Here is a 22,097-nt window from a genome sequence, read left to right as displayed (position 1 = left end):
GTGTGGTGGCAGCTTTTTAATTAATAATATTGTTGCTTTAAAAAGCTTTCAGGCTAGTTTACTCTTAGGATGGTTAATAAATAGTCTGCAGAATTGCATGAGAAATTAGGGGAACCAAAACTCAGCCCAGTGGAAAATAAAGCCTGAATGATACTGATAGGTGGGCGTCTGTGCCCCCAGTCACTGCCCCCATTTCCAAAGGAGGGGCTTTTTAATCTGCTTTTGCTGCTGGGGTCAGGGATTTCTTTTGATTTTTTTTCTACTCCAGTTGTTTTTAAATAACTTTTCTCACTAAAAAAGAGTTTATGTATTATCTATGTTATTGGGTGGCTTATCTGAGTTGTCTGTCTACATGAGGGATGGGCAAACCTTTTCTTGAAACAGCCAGATAGAAAATATTTTAGGCTTGTAAGCCACCTGGTCTGTTACAGTTGTTCCCCTCTGTCACCCTGGTGCATAGCAGCCAAGGAACATATGTAAATGGATGGGTGTGGCTGTGTTCCAGTAAAATTTATTTACAGACATTGAAATTTGAATTTCACATAATTTTCACGTGTCACTAAGGAGTAGTAGTATTTGCATTTCCCCATCCCTTTTAAGAGTCAAAGCTATTCTTAGTTCACTAGTGGCAAGTTGGACTTGACCCCTGGGTGCTCAGCTTGCCAAAGCCCTGGTCTAGGAGAAAACAGTATATGAAGCAGTGGTGAGGATTTGACTATTTGTGCTATCTCCCTGACATTTCAGCTTGATCACTTGCTCCTCAGTTTCTGATGAAATAATAATATCACCAGCTTTTTTTTTTCTCATCTGGAGATAGGCTGTCCTGTATAATTACTTGTTGATTTAGAGTGAAATGTAGTGAGCCTCCCTTTTATGTATACAAGAGAAATAGGAAACTAGAAGTGAGGTTGGCGTGAAAGATGACATGAAGAGAAACAAGTCACAGGAAAAAAGTGGACTTTGCACTGGTGACATAGGTCTATATTCTCTTCAAAACCAGTGCTCTCTAAATGCATTGTATATGTTACCAGTGGAATTTAAGATGTATTTCCTAGGAGATGCAAATGAATATTTTTAACAATGAAGGCTTTATATTTTAGTACATTGGTTATATATTAAAAATATAGCAAAAATAGAATTGGTACATCATGTCTTGATTTCTCACATATTAATGTTGCTTAAGTGCAGCATTTAATAAAAATTTCAGAGATAAAAAGAAAAATACAATTATTGTCCAATTGGTACTTGGGCACAGCTGACGTTTTAGAAGTGGTGTTGAATCAATAGAAGTCAAAATTTTTCTACTACATATCCCTTAACTTACCACAAGGAAAGCACAGAGACAAGAGACATATTCTGCGTGCCCATTGATTTTCTCCAAAGAAATTTCTGGAGGACGAGAATGATCAGAAATGAGTGTGAACATTCTGAATAGAGGACGCCTGAAGTCAGAGTGCTACCTCTGTCCCTGCTGGACATTTTAATCTTTTATGTTGTAAATAGGTGGGGAAGTGCAGGCAGGAGAAAATGGAAGTAAGTTTGTGATGTGGGTATTTTCATAATGCAGAGGCCTGAGCAGAGAGCCGCATTCAGTGAGAATAGGTGTGTGAAGATAGTGCCATGTGGGCTGCATGCTCCAGACGTCCTGATTGTTAAGGAATGCTTGCAAGCCTGATCAAGAAAAAGAAGTGAGAAGGAAGGTTTTTAAGGAAAGTATAGATGAATAATCAAGAAGCATCTTCCTTTTTTCCTTCCTCTCTTTTCTTTCTTCTTCTCTTTTCTTTCTTTCTCTCCTTCCTTCCTACCTCTCTTTTTATTTTTTTTCTCTCTCTCTCTTTTTCTTCCTCCCTCCTTCCCTATACCCCGTTTCTTTTTCTCTGTGTACTTTACCACTTGAGCCATCCCCAAGCCCTTTTTTACTATAATTTATTTTTCTGCTGGAGGTAGCCTTGGACCATGATCTTCCTACCTTCCCTTCCTAAGTAGCTGGGATTACAGTCAAGAGCCACTGTGCCTGGCCCCAGGAACATTTCTTTTTCTGGTATCATGATAAAACTGACTTGGACATGCAGGGGAAAGATTTTCTGATTGTCAGCAAGCCAGAGTTTATGAACCAAGGTATTGTTATTGCAGCCAGGGAACAAACATCCAGATAAGATGAGCCTCTCTGGAGCAAATATTGTGTTTTCACATAAACGTCCATTGTAATAAAAAAGGTAGGAAGTGGGAAAGAGAAAACACAAAGGTAGCTGTTTGTTGGAAGCTTTGCAAATTGCTTATCTTTTTTTTTTGTTGTTGTTATATGAAAAACAAATGTCTTCCAGGATCCAGGACTAAGACTAGAACCTTTAATAAGCTAATTTACTTAGCTGTAAGCGGCTAAGTCTGTGATCCTGGTCTGTCAGTCGTTAACAGTATACTCTTGGGCAAGCCGTATCTCTCTGTACTTTAGTTGCCTTGGTTTCGAAATGTCAGTAATAATGGCACCTAACCTATTGGTGAATTAAAAGAGTAGATGTACATGAAGCATGAAGAAAAGAGTTGACATGCATAAGTTTTCAGTAAATAACAACTAGGTATTAGTCCTAAAGCTTGCCCTAAATAAATGTGGTTTGTGATCATTACAGAGAGTTTGCCGCTCTCACTGGGTGCCCAGGATGGGCATTTTTGTGTATTTATGTGTCTGTGTATTGTCATGATATGCACGGTACACATTCAGAGATTCCTAGACATTTTGTATTCAGGAAGAGAAAGCTTATTTCTCCCCCTAAACCTCTGTATTGTGTTCCTTAATTTTGTTTGGTACTCAGTGTGTTTAAATAACTCAGACTGGATTTGAATACCCTGGTGATAATGAACTTGAATTTTTGAGGAAGCCCATTTTTATCTTTGACCAACCCTCAGACTTTCTTCCAAGTTCCTTCTTACATTGGACTCCAGCTGCTACACATGGACTTCCTAATTAATAATTTGCTTTGGTACCTAGAGATTCTACAAAGACCATCTCTTCTCCATGACAGCCTCTCAAAGCTTGGAGGACACCCTACCAGGCCTTTCTTGAGTCTTCTCCAGGCTAACGATCCTTGCTTTGGCAGCTGTTCCTCTCTTGCTTTGGTTTTCAATGTCCTGTGACCATCATGGCTGTTTCCCACAGCACAGTCACCTTGGAGGCATATTGTGTGTATGCATCCACATATCTATGTAATTCACTTGAAGGTGCCTTTTTCTGACAAAACTGTCTTTATCATTTAGAAGTGAAATGTTTTGACTTTCCTTAACCCACTTCCTAAATTTCAAATCTGGGAAGCTGGCACATAGAGAGACTGCTTCTAAAGAATCATAAATCCTCCCTTGAAACTCAGTTTGCTGGAATAGATTTCCTTTTGTTTCAAGCCAGGTGACTGTGTAGAAGTGACCATGGGTCCAGTACCTGCTGTGGCCATTTAGTGTGTGCCAGACACTCTGCTCAACACTTCAGTGGCATCCGGTCATTTCATCCTCATGGCTGTGAGCCTGCTACTGTTTTTCTCCCTCTTTTTAGATGACAAAAGCAGTGCTAGAGTAAAATTGAAGACTTGGGCTAGAAAAGCTTAAGGGGAGGATTTTTGGTAAACATGACCACTACATTTTTTTGTTGGTAGTAGAGATTGAATCTAGGGCCTTTCACTTGCTAGGCAAGCACTCTACCATTTGAACCACACCCCCAGCCTCCATATATCCTTAACCCATATAATTTCTGCCCAAGAAATTGCAGTCTTTTTTGCTTTTTCCTTTCTTTTAATTCATGGAACTTGTACAAGTGCCATAAAAATTACCTCCCCACCTTTTGGAAGTCTACTTTTATTTCATTGAAACAGCTGAAATTAATTATTTTTGAAGATACTGCTCTTCTCCATGTGCTGAGGCCCACCTCCCCCGACACTGTGATGGTACACCTCATTTTCTTTCAGCTTTCCCCCAAGTGACTTTCCTTCCCCCTCCTTCCAATAAGATTCCCAGAGAGGAAGCCAATCACAATGTTATCTGCAGTAAAAAGATTTGAAAATACATCCGCGGGTATGGATATCTTGACGGATGGCTGGGTGCCTTCTACCAGTCTTAACACATTTCCTGAGCATGGAGCCTCACTATGGCAACAGCCATGTCACATGACACGTTGGTGACACATGTAAGGTGCTGCCACAGCTCATCCCAGGTTGAACGTCTGTGACTCATTGTTTCCACTGACACAGTGACTACTGTAACTTGCAGTTGGAAGGTTCTCTGGTTTTCAGTGCCATAAATGCATACTGACGCCCATGGCGCATGGGGGGGATCAGGGAAGGGAAGAGTAAATAACTAAGTTTGTGCTGTAAACATTGCCTTCATTAGCTTTGCAGAGAATTACTTGTTCATCAGTCAACCTCCTTACCACTCACATTCTCTCTCTTTTTTAAAAAGCATATTTTGTTGGTAACACCTTAGAAGCTTGCAAATGATTTTTTATTTTTAATCATGGTTGTACCCATTTCCACTTGGCAAACTTCACAAGAGAGAGTTCACGGTGGCCCCCTTTTAGTATTTATTTATATTCCTCACATGTAGCAGATTTACTGATGAAGGCATGATTCTGGGAATATATTTTTCTCATTGTGAAATATATAGAATACATAAATCAGACCATGGTAGTATGGGTCCATGGCTCTTGTAGGGACCCGAAGGTTATATATAGTATATCAGAGGACTATTTTAGCGGTCCAAGATGGGTAGTATTTTAGCATATTTTAATTTCTGAGTGATTCTGTGAGTGATTAAAAAAGTAGACATGGAATCTGGAAGACACTAAAGAGATGTCAAGGACAGACAGATTTTGATTTGTAGCCTAATGAAATGTTTTGCCAACTTTTAAAGATTTTTGAGAGTAGAACTTTAATCATTTGCTTGTGTTTCTGGCATGGTAAGGTTATTCGTGTTTCTGTTCTATGATGAATCCAAAGTGAAAATGGGATAATTTTTAATTAGCAAAATTATAAAACCATTTGCAGCCAAATGTTTCTTGTCTTGTATAAACTGTGATGTTTCACATTTTACTTTAATCATTTTAGGAAATTTCATTCTGAAGATCTATTTCAGTTCATGCTTTATGTATGGATCCAAGTTCTCAATATTAGAAATTACCTTGTAATATTCTTTTCCAGTATCATTTGAATAAGTAGCTTCTGAGTTGTGTGCATTGCCCTTATCTATTTTAGAGGTTTTATGGTTCCCTTAGTTGGATGTAGCATACTCAGTCCTGCCTTGCAACAGTAACTATCACAAGAGAGATAGTGCTAGAGGGTTACAAATGTTTCCTTGACTTTATGTTGTATGGTTCAGAATTGCTTTAGTTGCTGTTACCTGTGCAGTTGTTTGAATCAAAATGTTACATTTTTACATATGTATGTATGAATGGATAGTTACTTTATGTTTTATTAAGGAAATGAGAATAATGAGTCAAGTCATCACAACCTATACACAATTCCCAGATTTTTCATGTTACTGTGTTGAGTTGCATTTGGTTAAGAGAGTTTTACATTTTCTGGGCATTCATTAGATTCGTACTTGGAAACGAAGCAATTCTATGAAAATGAGAGGGGATTTAAGTTTCAGAATTTGAGGATCTGCCTAAATTGGGACTCTTCCAGTTCCTTGGGACTTTATACTTGCTAGGTGGTTAGGAGGGGTGTATTTTGTGCTGTTCCTCTTGGCTCCTCTCGAGGGTGCTGTATCATACCCTCACATTGCACCATTGCTGTCTAAGGAAGATGGTAGAACCCAGCAAAAGGAAGCTGTATCCACAACACTAACTCAAGGCTATAGACCAAAATACTCATCTCTAGACATTTGGCTTTGAAAACCAAAGGTGTCTCTTACCAAGCACAAGAGGGAAAATGAGGTAAGTGGCAATAAATCTCCTTCAGACAGAGCAATTTCTTAATGAAACAGTTTCTTAGGGCTTAGGGTTCCCAGGAAGTGTTATAGATCTAATCACTTATTATGGAACTATGAATAAGACCAAAGGACAGGAACCTTAATTTAAAAGCAGATGCATAGAAAAGCCTGATTCACAAATGAGTGTTAATTCTGTCTAGAATTTAAGGAGGCAATTATAGTTTTGGAGGTGAAAGCCAGGTACATTATAATCTATCTGCTAAAAACTGTGCATATAGAAATGAATACAGCCAACTGTGGCAGTGTTGATAGTTCTGTACAACAGAATCAGAGGAGTTTCTTTAGGAAATTTCTTTTCTACAGGACATGGCAATACGATTCTTTAAAACTGCACTTCTAATACCTAGTGCTAGCTCCCTGTGGCCACCAAGCATGAGTGTGGGTAAGGCTAGTTACATGACATGTGTTGAGTGGTAAGCTACACGCTGGACTGCCAAGAAATTAATCACATGTTAAACTGTCAAGATTTTGGATATATTGAATTAAGTGAAATATATTGTTAAAATTTGTTTTAAATTGCTTTTTAAGCTAGACATCGATCTACCATTTGATCCAGTAATACCACTCTTGGGGATATACCCAAAAGACTGTTACTCCAGAGGCACCTGCACACCCATGTTTATTGTGGCACTATTCACAATAGCCAAGTTATGGAAACAGCCAAGATGCCCCACCACTGATGAATGGATTAAGAAAATGTGGTATCTATACAAAATGGAATTCTATGCAGCCATGAAGAAGAACGAAATGTTATCATTTGCTGGTAAATGGATGGAATTGGAGAACATCATTCTGAGTGAGGTTAGCCTGGCCCAAAAGACCAAAAATCATATGTTCTCCCTCATATGTGGACATTAGATCAAGGGTAAACACAACAAGGGGATTGGACTATGAGCACATGATAAAAGCGAGAGCACACAAGGGAGGGGTGAGGATAGGTAAGACACCTAAAAAATTAGCTAGCATTTGTTGCCCTCAACGCAGAGAAACTAAAGCAGATACCTTAAAAGCAACTGAGGCCAATAGGAAAAGGGGAGCAGGTACTAGAGAAAAGGTTAGATCAAAAAGAATTAACCTAGAAGGTAACACACACGCACAGGAAATTAATGTGAGTCAACTTCCTGTATAGCTATCCTTATCTCAACCAGCAAAAACCCTTGTTCCTTCCTATTATGGCTTATACTCTCTCTACAACAAAATTAGAGATAAGGGCAAAATAGTTTCTGCTGGGTATTGGAGGGGGGAAGAGGACTGGGTGGTAAGGGAGGGGGTAGGGGCAGGGGGGAGAAATGAACCAAGCCTTGTATGCACATATGAATAATAAAAGAAAAAGGAAAAAAAATAAATAAAAAGGAGGGAAAATATAGAAAAATAAATAAATTGCTTTTTAAAAAGCTTTTTAATATGGATGGTAGAAAATTTTAAATTATGTATGTGGTTTACTGTATATTTCTATTGGGTGGTATTGTTACTGAGCCAATCAGTTTCCTGTTTCTAAAATCAGGATTCTTTTTTAAAAAGGGGTTCAATCAGTGTTTTTCAAATTAACTCATTGTATCTGCTATAAATGCAGCACAATAAATATTCTCTCATGGATTATCATCTGATTGTGAGCAAACCACTTTCAGGCATTTACATCTTACATACTTTGTTCTTGACATATCTACTTGAAGAGTCAAATAGTTTACACCATAGTGGTATCTGACATAAAGGCTATTACATAATACACTTTTAAAACTTCTGTCTTGTTATGTAGACCTGTGCATCTCAAGCTTGGGTGTACATGTTATTAGGACTACATTGAAATAGTAAAATCTTCCCTAAGTGAGAGAATAATTTATTCTAGTATTTCTCCATGAAAAAGTACTTTTTTCTTTAAGGACTTGGATAGAAAATGACATTTTGTATGGCTAAATTTATGCTGCTGTACCATTTAAGACATTTGTTTGTTTATTTATGCAGTGCTGGGGACTGAACCCAGAGCTTCGTGCATGGTAGGCAAGTACTCTACCACTGAGCTACATCCCAGTTCCACAATGTAAGATTTTTCATGTTTGCAATGACGCGATTTATGTGTTAGCATGTCCTGTCTTCTCCTTTTCCCATTTCCCACATTGCCATTAAAGATGTGTTTTGGTAGAAATGTTCAATCATTCCATTAAAAAACTTCTAGCTCCTTCTTCCACTGAGAATTTTACCCATGGAGTTTGATTGTCATAGCCAGCACCGTAAAACTCCTGGGTGTTTCTTATAGGTGATAAGAAAGTGGGTGCACTTGGCCAGGGTAGGCAGCTTGCAGCAGAGGGTGAGGATGCTGGGAACGGACATTGAGTGTCGTAGGAGTTGCAGTGGAGGCTGGAGGATGTCAGGGGGATGACTGTAGATGGGAGGTATGGAATGAAGAATGTAATGACTTCACACTTGAGCTTGCCTGAGTTGATGGCGTTGTGCTTAAAAGAAGAGATGGGAGATTCCATGAGGGAGAGAGAAGGTCCAGAACTGTAAGCTGCTCACTTTCCTTTGGAGTACTCTGAATGAAGAGGCAAGAGAAACCTGTTTAGAAATACCCAGTTGACTGTCATAATTTATCATTCTTCAAAAACCTTCTCATTCTGTTTTCTTGATGACTTTGATTTAGGAGATGCTGTAATACAGCAATCTTCTGTTCTAGCCCTTTTTTGCCTAATTAAGTATGATGAAGGATTTTTATCATAAATGGTACTAAAGTAATAAAGGGAAGAATCACTAATTCACTGTTACAGAACAACAAAATGAACATATTAGTGTATTTCTTTCTGGGTGTAAATTTAAATATGCAGTTGCAATCATCTAGTGCTTGTAACTTTGTACCCTCCTTTCTTTCCCTGACAAAACCTATTTGATATTGCCATGCTGCCTGTGGAATCATCCAGTCATTGCCTGGGTATTTATTAGGTGCCTGCTCTGTGCCAGGGCCTGGTCTGTGTCTTTGAGATGACATTTCCCAGTCATGTAGAGCTTGCTAATTGATGACTGTTTTTCTCCACGAGAGCAACAACACTGTTTGAGACATAACAGTGCTTTTTGTGTGTGTCCTATCCCTCGGGTAGTCAACATTCCTAGTTGTGCCTAGTTATTGTGACAACCCAAAATGCCTCAGTACAGTTTCTAACTTTCTATTTCAGGCCTACTGGTTTCAACCATCATTTTGTTGACTTTTTTTTTTTTTTCTGTTGGAAAAGGTAGGTCGGTTCTTTTGGTTTTTTCTTTTGTGTGGTGGTGGGGAAGTGGTGGGCAGTTATATGTCACTTGTGTTGACCACCAGGCCATTGCAGAACATGGGTGATACTCGTATCACTTTGTTACTTTTAAGCGTTCTAGTCACATTTTTGGGACAATACTTGACAGTGTCTGGAGGAAGGCTGTATGATATAAAGGGAGCTGTATGTGAATAAATTTCACTGGAAAATCTTTTTTTTTATCCTTAGTTGGTTCATTCTTTCCACATCTCTTTTGTCCTCTAGCCCCAAAAGAGTTGTGTACTTCAGGGCAGTGTACTAGCAACATGGTACTGGCTATTGTATTTGAGGGCCTGAGATTCAGACTTTGACTTCAAAGCCTTCTTCTGCCACTTAACTAACTTGTGTGTTCTTGGCTAAGTGATTTAACCTAGCTTTCTTTCTTTATTTCCCTCTATTATGTGACAGCTCATGCCTCAGAAAAATCTGGTGAGATTAAGGGAGCTTTGCATGTGAAGTTACTCTGTTGCCTTCACGGGAGACCAGCATTTGTCTAGTGTACTGTAGTGGAAATAAGCACAGACTCTGTGTCCAAATGTTGCCTCTTTATTAGATGTCTAACTCTTTCATAAGTAATTTTGCCATTGTAAGCCTCGATTTCCCCATCAGAGAAACTGAATTAAAAAAAAAAACCTATCTTTGTCTTTTTCTCAACTCAGTAGTAGGGTTTGAACTCAGGCAAGCTCTCTCATGCCCCAGCTCTTTTTTACTTTGGTTTCTCTTTCAGATAGAGTCTCAATTTTTTACTCAGCCCCCAATATTTACCTTCTTTTGTGGCCATGAAGAATAATTGAGGGTGTCGGGCAGAGCCACACCTCATTGGATTAAGGGGATTATATAGACTGCTCCTCTCTCTTTGCAGGAAAAAAACCCTAGCATTTCCATCTACACATTTTTCTGCCATATTTATCTTATGGGATAAAAATTTTAAAATTAGCAAAGTACCTCATTATGAGTGAAACAGTGAACTTACATGCTTGTTCATTGAACTTGGGCTTCCTGTTGGAGTTCTGGGTTGGTTTCAGAGTCATGAATTTGGGGTAAAATAGGAAGAAGTCTTGCTTCTTTTACTTCACTAGATTGAAATAGCTTGTATTAAAGCAAGTAGAAACAATACCCAAAATATTACATGGAGAATATAATTTAAAATGAACTAGAGAGAAAAATGGGGAGGCATATAATTTCATGTGCTTTTCAAAGTTCTATTGAATCTTCTTGGACCAAGTAGGTTTTCCATTTCCTTTGTCAACTATGTTTGAGTGACTTGTATTAGGTATTCATTGGGAATGAACAGTTCTGTATCTTCTATCTCGAATGTTCAAGTCTTTATTCCCTGTAAAGAGTTATGCACCACACTTAAATGGAGAATTTGAAATAACCACAGTAGAGTGATCCTGATGTGGTAAATACAAAACTCTGACAAAAAGGTATGTCCTCCACAAAATAAGTATTCCATACCTATAACTCCTCCCCCGACAAAAAATATGATCCTCAGTGCAATGAAGCACCCACTACATAATGAAAAACAATAAAATGTACATTCTAGCTTGTACTTTTGGTGACTCACTGACTTCATAATAAAATGTAAATGTAATTACTTTTGTTCGTCTTCTACCATTATGCAAACTACAGGGAGAGGTAAATGTAAACCCTACTTACTAATTGGGTTGTGGAACAAATACAGATAAATCTTTAAATTTGGGAGTCACCTGGTGTTTGCAGTGGCCTGGTCAGATGGAACCATTTTGAGTCATCAAAGTGTGGCTCTTTCATTCTTTCACTGGGAGCCCCACAGGGCTGCATCTTCTTTGCTTATGGTTCTTATGTTATTAATGATTCACACGGTAGCATGGGGACAGAACATGTTGGGTCCTTGCAAGTGTTGCTTTAAGGATGAGCTGTCTCATTTTAACCTTTTTTCATTTCTGCCTGCTGAGTTTTTCGACTTGTATGTATTGGGTAAATAAAAAGCCACTTTTCCATTTGGGTTGGGAAAAGAAAAAAAAAAAAAAGAAAGAAAAAATCATAGCAAATTTCTTTGGCTAAAAGTAAGGCCCCGAAATGGTTTTGAATCCTATATGGAAAAGGTCATAGGTCTATACTCAAAAAATACTTTGGTGTAGGTAATTATTATAGGTGGGGTATAACATTTTTGTATTATATATAAGGAAGAAAGATCTTTAAAATGTAGTATAACATTGTGTCATTGGTAAACCTAAGTCATTTGTTCCTGATCTTTTTCTTCATAATGTCAAGATTTGTAACTATATCTATATATTTTTGTGTGTGTTCATTCATTGTAAGTGTTCCTCTTTGGGCTGTGACTGCCATGAAAGCACAGACATTTAGTTTTTTAACCACACACTGCCTTGTGCACAGTAGCTTTCAGTGAACAGTTGTTTAATCAGTGTTGTGTCTGAGCAAACAAACATTACAATAATGGTAACGATGGCAGTAATAGTGCCTAGCATATATTTAATGTTTGAATGTAACAGACTTTGTGTGTATATGAAATACTGTACATGGATTCTCTCACTTAATCTTTGCACCCTTCTATGGGTGGTCAGTCTTAACTGTTCTCATTGTAAAGGGAGAATGCTGATAAGAGACAAAATCATGGTCATGTGGTTATAAGTGCTTTTCACTCCCAGGTCTGCCTGCTGCGGGAGCTAATTGCCATTCAAGCCTAGCTGCTCTACTGAGTCGTTGCTGTTTAACCCAGTCATATTTTTCCTAAGCTACTTTTTTCAGCAGGCTTTTTCTCTGCAATATTGGAAAGTGTTTTCAAAGTACATCTATCGAGATGTGACTAATCATTAAGAAAGAAGAATTACTTGTAAATAGTAATAATACTAGGAATACCTCCTATCTTTGCTGTATGTTTGATACTCTAAGCTTATACGTGTGTTAGCTCATTTTATATTTATTACGACTCTGTAATATAAATGCTTTTAATAATCCTGTTTTCCAGGTGAGGAAACCCAAGGCTCAGGAAGGTGAAAGAGAGGCTGAATAACTTACCCAAGGTCACACAGCTAGAATAAGGGAGACAGCAAGTTACTAAATTACTTTAGAACTTCTTTCGAAGGGTAGTAGGAAGTAGGGGCTCAAAATTTTCTTCTTCACATCTTTGAATATTTCGGTTCAAAAATCTGTAATATTTTGAAGTCAGGAGGAGACAGTGGGGTGGTGGGGCGAGATTGATTGATTGCCAGGCCTGTTAGTTTATAGAACTCTGTTGACTCCACACAAGGCCAGTTCTACCCTGCAAACACAGTGCTGCCTGTGGGTGTTGTTTTGAATTTTATCTCCATTACAAGACCTAGAACTTGCAGGGATGTGGACAACCTACTACATGTCACCTGTGTGTAAAATTCATATGATGGAACTGATCCTTGAGAAGGTTCCAGTGAAAAATCTGGCTTTCAGTTGGTCTGCAGCTTTCATGGTTGGTATCTCTCTAGCTTTCAATTTTGGCTTTTGCTTCTTCCCCCCCCCCCCCATTAAATTCAGCAAGAGAATATATATTCTACTATGATAATCAAAGTTCAGCTATTAATCTAAATTTCAGTGTGTGCTCAATCAGTTAGTGGATGTGATTTTCTTCCTCATACTCCCATTTGAACCTCAGGAATGACTCAAATTTGCTTCTCTCCTCAATTAAGATGGAAACAGTTTTGCAATTGTTTCTTTGAGGGAGAACCCGCTTTACGAGAAGGTGACTTAGAAGGGGGTGGTTTTCTGGGAAAGAGATTAAACTATAGAATAACCCTGTGTTTTAAATAATGCTGACATATTTTGTTGATGCTGGCTATTTTATTTGATTGCTCTCTGTTCTGAAGTCTTCTCCTTTTTCCTTCTTTGAAATCTGTTGGTTACTATGGAAACGGTGTTGTTTTGGGTTTGGGTGGAGCTGTATCCACAAATGCGGTATAAAGTAATTTATAAAATGGGTTAATATTTGTTCTGGCTGGGCGTATATGGGACTTGATGTAATGATAATCGTGGTCACACATGCAGAATAAATTTGCACTTTTATTGTTGTTTTCTTAGTCTGTCTAAATGTGTGCCGTTTTGCTTGGAATGCACTGTCATTTCCTCTCTGATTTGGATATTGCCATTGAAAGCCAACACCCAGTGCCAGCGGAGCAAAGTGGAATTGCTCAGAGTTGTTAAAGGCTCCACAGGCCACCACCATCCTTGGAGGCTCCTTGTCATTCTGGAGAGGGGTTCCTGGGATGCCTTTCAGCACCCTGCTTCAGTACCCCCTTGCCAGCTTGGCCCTGGTCGTTCTGCCCTTTCTCTTCAGTACTGTGAACCTGTGTGGTATGTCCCCTTCTCATTTATGCTTGTGTCAGCAGAGAAGTGCTGTCATTACAGCCTCGCATGATTCAGGACCGATTAATGAGAGTATGGTGAAAGATGAAGGGCCAGTGACTTGTCCAGGTCCCAGATGGAGGACAAGGAAAGGGTGGGAATTCGGGAAAGATTCCAGAGGTGATCCATGGAAATGATGACAGGGATCTTTTCAGAAATGTTAAAGGAATGGTAACTGTAACATACAGAGGTGAGGTCCAGGGTGTGTGCTTGTGGCAGTTGTTGTAAGAAGTTTTTGTACACATGGGAGGCTATTGTAAGGAGGGGACTATTCCCGGTTGTGCTCTAAAGACCTGTCATTATGAAGGTTGGAACTATGGAGGAGCGTTTGAGATCACTGTGTCATGTGAGAACATGGCAAGAGTGTTTGTAAAGTAGGCAGTGTTGTCCTGACATGATGGGCTGTAATCCCAGCACTCTGGAGTTCCAGGCCTCCCTGGGCTACATTTTGAGACCCTATCTCAACAGAATACAAAACAAAACAATTCAGTGTCTGGAGGAGGATATTCATGACCGAAGAGAAGTGTGGGACTGTGCTCCCTCATTGTATCAGTGGGAATTCTGGGCACATGTCCTTGGTGGCTGGTTTACAGACACTGTTTGAAGCCAGACAATGACTTAGATGATACCACAGCAATTTGTTACAGGCCCCTGGGTTCCTACTTACATTATATTATTGGGATTGAGCTTTAGAAATTCAATTCCAAGTGTTTAGACAGATATTTTTAACTCTCCAAAAATAAATAGGAAAAATATATAAAAATTGCCCCTCTTAGGATCAAAAGCCCCATCTCATGTTGGAATTGGTCAGGTATCCTAATCTTAAATCCAGCAATGTTGCATTCCTTTTCGGTCACTCCAGTAGTGTTGGATCTGCTTTTCAAAGTCCATTCAATTCAGAACAGTTTGGGTCACTCTTGAAGACTTGGAACATACCAGAGTCCAAAGAACCTTAGAGATGGTCAAGAGCAGTGGCTCTCAAGGAGTGGTCCCTGTCAGAATTGCCTGGAAACTTGGTAAAATTCCTAGGTCTATACGAGACCTACTGAATCGAATGCTGGGGGAGAGGTCCAGCCATCTCTGTTTCAACACTGTCAGTAGGAGAGTCACTGGCCTCCACTACCTGCACTGACTTAGAACATTAGCATAGTAATGAAGTCTTGGACCAATTGGCGTGCCATGTCATTGTTGCCATGATGACCAATTAACCTGGCACAGGAAAAGGAAAGTTTTGTAGCCATAGGCCACCCCTGAATGTCTTATAAACATATTTTCTTCTTTTATTGGGATAGCTGCCATAACCTGGTTTAGAACCTACCATGAGCAAGAGTAAGGAGGAGGAGTCCCTATAATCATGGGCCATCATCTCTCCAGATAATGTAGCCAAATATTTTTTACCAGTCATTTCTTTTTTGGGGGAGAGGTGATCCTGGCTGTCCATCCATCCACTCACTTTCTCTCAGTCCATCTATGCATCCACCCACCCATCCATCCACACATCCACCCACCCACCCTCCCATCAGTTCTTTGTTGATGTCCTACTTTGTTCAGGGGGGGACCATGTAGAGGATAGAACAAAGGAAGAGAGTCATTATCCTCTAAACATTACTGTATCTTTTTTTTCCTTCTTTTCCTCAAACTCACATCATCGGTGGTGTCCAAAAACCAAGTACCCAGTAGTCTTCTTAACATTTTTTCTTTTGTATTTTTGGCCTTGGATTTTCTTGCTCTCCAACTCACTAATTTCTGGTAACATTCACAGTAACATAGGTTTTATCCTTGAAGCTAAGTGTTCATTAAATTGGGAAGACAAACAAAATGCGTCCAAGGATAAGTGTCACTTGAAAAACACAGATGTCATCATTCCTTGCATTGTATATATATATTAGAGTTTGTACCTGTCTCTTGTGTAGCATTGTTAGGAGGGGAAAGGTAGACACAACTCCTTGCCTCAGCCGTGGCCTTTGTGGCCTTCCATATAATTGTATCTTTTTACCTTCTCCCAGGAGAATTCAGGGTGGGGCAACTTGCACCCACACTCAGGGCTAACTCAGTATCACCCCACACCTTCTTTGTCTCCTGTCTTTGCCTCCATTCCCCAAGCTATTTTCTCAATGGAAGAGGAAGGAAAAAAAATTCTGCTGAAAACAATCCAATCTCGATCAGATTCTCATTGCATAATAAACGCTTGTTTGGACATTGCTTGGACTGTCATTTTAGCAAGAATCTTCTGTTTGATTAAATAGCTTCTCTGTTATGTATTGAACAAAATGAAATGTATGTCATAACAGATATAACTACATGATGACAACTTTTCTTGACTGTGAATTTCATTAAAGATATACATTTGTGTTGTATCCCTTTGAATGACAGAAGTTGACAAATAGCTGGGGAAAGTTGATTTTAGAGGAAGGTTAGCAGCTCTCCCTGGTTCAGCTTTTCCCAACCCCAGGACAAAAATAACAGGCCAGAAAAGTAGGAGAGGTTGAGGGGAGCACTGTAGTGGAGGGGAGGGTATCAGGAGCAGAAGGATGTACAGTCACAACTCTTGAAAGGTCTGAGACAGGCTTAGAATGCAGTGGCATTTGTTTTCAACAGGTGACTGTGCATACTTGTCCAGAGTTGTCTGGTTTTACTGCTGAGCGTTATGCTTAGGTGAATGAGTTCATTCACTCTGAGTCCTGTAGTGGTCAAGCTGTAGCCCCTGTACTCACAGACCTGACTACATGTAAGAATTTTTCTTTTTATGGTTGTGCTAGGGTTTGAAGTCAGGGCCTCATCCTTGCTAGGCAGGCACTCTACCACTTGAGCTACTCTGCCAGCCCTTTTATGTGTTGGGTATTTTTGAGATAGGGTCTTGAAAACTATTTGCCTGGGTGGCCTTGAACCATGATCTTCCTGATCTCTGCCTCCTGAGTAGCTAGGATTATAGACATGAGCCACCAATGCCCAGCTACATGTAAGAATTTAAGGCCATCTGAAATAATGTGAGAAAAGTTCTTGAGACAGGCATCGAGGGAGTATAACTTGCTTTTCAGAGAGCAGAACTACATAATGGCACTGCTTACCAGCTGCCCTATCTTAGAAAATTCCTTCAGCACCACGCGCCATGTTCTCATCTGCCAAGGGGAGATGGAGTGTTAGCATCCACTTTGTGGCATTGTTAGGAGGAGGGTAAATCTAGCCCAGCCCTCTTCCAAGTCCCTGGAATGACTTACTGAACCCCCATGACATAGCCCCCTGTGAGGCTCTTATCCCATCGTACAGATGATGAAGCCAAAGTGTAGATGTGAAAGAGTCCTAGGATGTTTTGTAAGGACCAGATCGGGCTTCAGAAAGTGTAGCCTTTGCAGTCCCTGCTTAGGAGACCCCTTCTTGGCACAGAGTCACCCCTCTGCACACGCCATCATTATAACCAACAGTTGAGGGGTCATGCACTCGCCATGAAAGTGAGTGTGCTAAACTGAAGTCAGACAGGCTGCGCCTTCATTCAGAAACAGAGTGATTCCTGGGCTGCATATGGAGAAAGGCCACGTAAGAAGATCCAGGTGCAGAGGGCATAGCATTGTTGATTTCTCAGATCCCAGAAGCCAAAGACATCCTGGCTCCAGTCAATCCCCCAAAGACGCCAGGCATAAAACATAGTAACCTGGCCTCTGCTTTACTTTCACCCTTCCCCGGAGAACATCCCCACTTGCCAGGGGTGTTTCAGCAGGGATCCCAAGAGCCCCCTCTTTGGAGGTTGCTGACTTTGGCAGTCAGCCATGAGTGAGTCCCATACCGGGGTGTGTTGGGGCATTCCCTGGGGAGATGGCTCACCTGCTCCCAGCTTGTAGACCTGTGGCAATGATCTTGTGTACTTAAACAATGTGCTCCATTCACAGATTGCTGAAATGGACAGGTTGGCTTTGCAGAGGTGTGTATGCCTGATGCCACTTCTAAGAACCACTTGGGCTGGGTCCCCTTGGCCAGTTGGCACCCTCTTGCCTGCCATTGCCAAGAGCACTTTCATTTTTACCTAGTATGTGCCACCATGGGAACTGTTTTTGGCTCTAGGCATTTCCCATGTGTAACAGGGGTGGCCAGACCAAGCCTCAAAAAGAGGCTGCCTGGATCTGAGTTGTGTTCAGAGGAATGAAACACGATAATGACAGTCACCTTGTGACTGCTACCAAGCTTTCATGCAGCAGTGCCTTTCATCCAGGGATCACAAAGCGTTTTATAGACACTAATTGAAAGGACAGCTCCTCCAGAGTTATTAGGCCCATTTCTTATGAGCTCAGAGTAGCTCGGTGTCACCTTCCCTGTCATGCATTGGGAAAATCCATCACATGTGACTCCTACTGGTGGATGTGTTCTCATCCTCAGGGCTCCTGAGCAGGGTCCCAAAATGTCCTGACTAAGCCCCCCCCACCCCCTTCTTCGCTGTCAAGTGTTTGGTGTGTGCTGTGTATTTTTAAAGGCAGCCTGGTGGTGGATGTTGTCTCTCTGTTGAGTTGTAGGGGCTGAGAGTGGTGAGTAACTGAGCAAGAAGAGGCAGCTTGGGGTCAAACCAGGCTGAATTTGGAGGCAAGAACCTTTTAGATGAAAACACATGGTTAGTTGATTTATTTGGATTAATTTGGAAAATAGGAGGTGGGCAGAGCATTGGTGTTAGAGAGGAGACTTCGCTGAGCATCTTGAGGGGCCAGGCTGAGCTGTTTACTCAAGCTGGCACTTGATGGGGTCCCTAATTTGGACCAGAGAAAGCTACATCACAAACAAAACATGGTGGTCATTGATTTGAATTTTCCTTCATTGGATTATTGGAATACCTGGGAACTAAATGGAATTCTAAGGCCAGATTTCTAAGTAAGCTGAAATGATTTCCCGTATTTACATCTTAACTGATTTGAAAATCCCATGGCAGATTTGGTGTGAAGACACCTGGTGAAATTTCAACCTTACACAAACGGGTTCTCACGTATTCTGTTTTAGAAAGTTAAGCAGTGCCTGTAACTTACTAGAAGAAGCACTTTCCAGTGTGATTGGCCTGTCTGTCTCAAAGATGTGTGATTCTGTGAGACCATGTGTACCTCAGGAAAGCCCAGAGTACTCTGGAAGGCAGGTGGAAGGTGTTGTTTGAAGTGAACCAGATTTTATTTTTCTTGAGAAATTCTTGAGCTGATTCTGTGACATGAACATCTAAACAGAGTAACCAGATTCCAACTGCTTGACTGAAATAGGTTTACACATTCTTCGCCTTTCCCCCTCTTTCAAACAAAATGGTAAATCGTTTTGTTGCCAAGCAAATAACATTCCTATTTTTTGCCCCCATGAGTCTGATTCATGAGCAAGTTGCTTTATCCAGTAGTGCATTAGCAAAGTGTTCCCTGATTTTATGTGGCAAGTGTTGACGTATAATTCTGTGGGGCCTCCGCCTCGGTTTACTTTCTGTCCTGGTGAATTGTTGAAGGCAAATACTGTCAAGTTCAGGTACAGGTAGTCCAGGAGTCAGGGATGGCCCTGTTAGGATGCCTGTGGTCTTGTCCTTCTGCCTAAAGGGAGCATCCGTTATGTTGAGGATGGGCAAGATCTCTGTTTAGTCTCTTATAAAAGTGCCAGCCTGTGCCACGTTCTCCTTGATGTCCCTGTTACTGTGACGTGGTGATACCAAAGCCTTGTAGCCAATATTGTTCAGCACCTGCCCTGCATCTGCTGTGTGGTGTGCAGCCTCTGAGAGCCCTGGGTTCTGTGTAATTCACCAACCTGTCTCTTTAGACATGATGTTAGTCTGACTTCTTACACTGAATGCGAATAAGATCGTCAGCCCACTTTATTCTAATATGAAACAAAAGCCATTGTGACTGAAATAGAGAGCTCTGTGTGACTCACGCTGCTATAAAATATGCTTTGTACACAGAGTTCCAAAGAGATTTATAACTTTTAGGCACCATTTTAGTGTAGTTAGTTCTGATTAAATTCAAGAATGTATAGTCTTTAATCCCTATAAGATAAAAGTATCCCCCCCCCCAGATTAATAACTTCAGGTACTTAGGTTTAACGTCATGAACGTCTAGATGAAGGCATTTAGTTTCTTTGTTGTACCAAGTGTGCCCATGTCCGCACCCTGTCAGAACCACTCCCAACTGTCAAAGGCACCATCATCAGGTGATTGTATGAGGGGAATTGGATTTAACTCTGAATATCATTAATTTGGCTCAGCTTACACCGGTGTCATTTACAACAATGGATTCTTCAACTACCAGGGCACAGTGTAAAACTTTTATTTTTCCCTGTCTTTATTTTAGGTTAAACATGCGTGTTGGATTGACTGTTTTGTTGACAGTATGTGTTTCAGACAGGCTCGCATTGCCCTCCGCTGTGCTGGAGACTTCCAAAAATGAGCTGGGTTTCAACTTTATATTATTTGTGACCTTAAAACCTGCAGTTCCCCAGACTAGCTAAATGGCTTGCTTGTATCCAGAAGATTGGACCTGGTTTATTATTTTAGGATCCAACAGTGTTACTTTGCTACTTAAGTTCTCATGTCCAAGAATGCTGTCACAAATGAAAGTAAACAGCTTTTGTTTCTTACAAAAATTGAAATCATCGTAATGATTATTTCACTCCTCTGAGTTTATGTATTTTGCCTTTCTTAAAAATAATGGAAAGTGAAGGTTTCATTTTAGCCAGCATTTGAATGGGGGGGAGTAAAATAATTTTATTTTGAGTGGAATATTTATTTGCATTGATGGGATTTTTTTTAAACCTATATCTATTACAGGAGGAACACAAGATGAGGAAGGAGATTGCCTTTTGGCATTTTTGTTTGAGACAATGACACAAATCTTTATTAACAAGAAATAGAAATAGGGAGGAGAGCTAGAGAGATCCCCTCAGCTTCTCTCTGAAGGTAATTTTTATACCTTGTTCCTTATTTAAATAGTTCTTAATTGCTAAATGTCCATCTGTATACCCTCCTTGGGTCTCTAAACTAGTGTATGAAGCATGACCTTGTGACTTGCTTTGTTTATACATCTGTCAGGACAATATGTTATCTTTCCTTAAAAATGCAAATGCACCCCTTGCAATACAGAGCTCAATAAATAAATTGAGGTAAAGACTGTACCAAATACCCATTTAATTTAAATTCATTTTATAAACATAAAGACGCCTTTTAAGAGAAGCTTTAATTCCTACTAGCACCTTGATTTGTGGTTGCCATGGAGAATCAAATCTGTCATTTGACAAGAAAAGTCACCCATTTATGACAGCACTTTATCTTGTCTCTCCAGGGGAAGAAAATGTCAAAAGTGAGAGCAGAGAAAAAATAAAGCCTTGAAACACCAGAATTTCTTGATTTCATTTTTATTATTCAGCTATCATATCCTTTCTGATAATAGCAACTTGGTGAAAATAAATAATGTTCCTACAGTAAAATCAAATATTTCCTATTGGAATGGACAAGGTTCTTTGTGACTGTCAGTGCTGTGAAGTCTGGCAAGAAATAGTGTTATTAGATAAACCTACGGTGCCCAAATCCCATTTTCTTTTCATTATAGTGTCAAAATAATTATACCTGTGTAATTTGGGTAAGAAATTGCAGAATAAGTAAAATGGTCCATTGCAAGAGATTGCTTTCCGTTTGTGTTCCTTACAGGGTGGGGTTTCTACCAGCTGAAGAAATAAATGCTGGGAAAGTATTTTCATTTGAATAAAGATGTAGAGTCTTCCATATTATTTGCTAAATGGGTAGATAAATGCTATATTCTGTTACTTTCTCCATATACTTATTTTATAAATCAGAGTAAAAAAGGCAGACTAGTCTACCTTGCTGTGAACTGGGATATTATATTTTTCAAATATTTTAAAGAATATTCCATCTTCTCTGATGTTTGGTGTGGGCTTTTGAAAATGGGATGGCCGCCTGAGAGATTGAAAATGCTTCAAGTTCTGACCTGGAATGATTCTTTACAGCTTGTGTCATGTGTGTGAGCACTTGTGTATATGGACACATGTGCCTCGGAAGAATTATTTGTTTGCATGCTTCCTTCATGGTTACTCTCTTTCTCTGTCTTTTTTTTGGGGGGTGGGGTGGGGATTTGCATTGTATTAAACAAAAAATGTTGGCATTCTGCTCAGATAACGCCCATGAAAAGAATGTGGGCTCCATCTTTCTGGAGGGGCAATGTTGTTGAGTGTGGGAGTGTTCCATAGCGTGATGCAGCTTGGAAGTGAAGTGATCTGGTATCAATGAAATAGCGTTGTAATAGCAGGCCCTTTAGTAAGGGTTTAGTGTAAGTATCTGACTGGTAGGGGAGCTGGTTTCTGGAACAGTTGTGGCTCTCCAAGATTACAAAAATGGAGAGAAAAGAAAGAACTGAACTCATTTTCTGGAAATTGGCGCAGGATGCTGGAGTCCTAGCCAATACTGGTTGGGATGTGCTGTGAGGGAGCCCGAAGCACAATTGTCCCCATCCTGTGCCCAAG

At 40.1% G+C, this 22,097-nt stretch overlaps 1 protein-coding gene across 1 annotated transcript in view; it reads left to right on the top strand.

Annotated features, from left to right (window-relative positions):
• Positions 1–20,520, top strand: part of Eif4e3 (eukaryotic translation initiation factor 4E family member 3) — a 234,961-nt gene extending 214,441 nt beyond the window's left edge. The window contains exon 8 of the mRNA XM_074044243.1: positions 20,392–20,520. The gene's annotated coding sequence lies outside the window, so the exon portion shown is untranslated. The remainder of the gene's footprint in view (positions 1–20,391) is intronic.
• The last annotated feature ends 1,577 nt before the right edge of the window (positions 20,521–22,097 follow it).

Source organism: Castor canadensis, chromosome 10 (assembly GCF_047511655.1).
Source record: "Castor canadensis chromosome 10, mCasCan1.hap1v2, whole genome shotgun sequence".
Taxonomy (NCBI): domain Eukaryota; kingdom Metazoa; phylum Chordata; class Mammalia; order Rodentia; family Castoridae; genus Castor; species Castor canadensis.
This window is presented reverse-complemented; position numbering and strand designations above follow the sequence as displayed.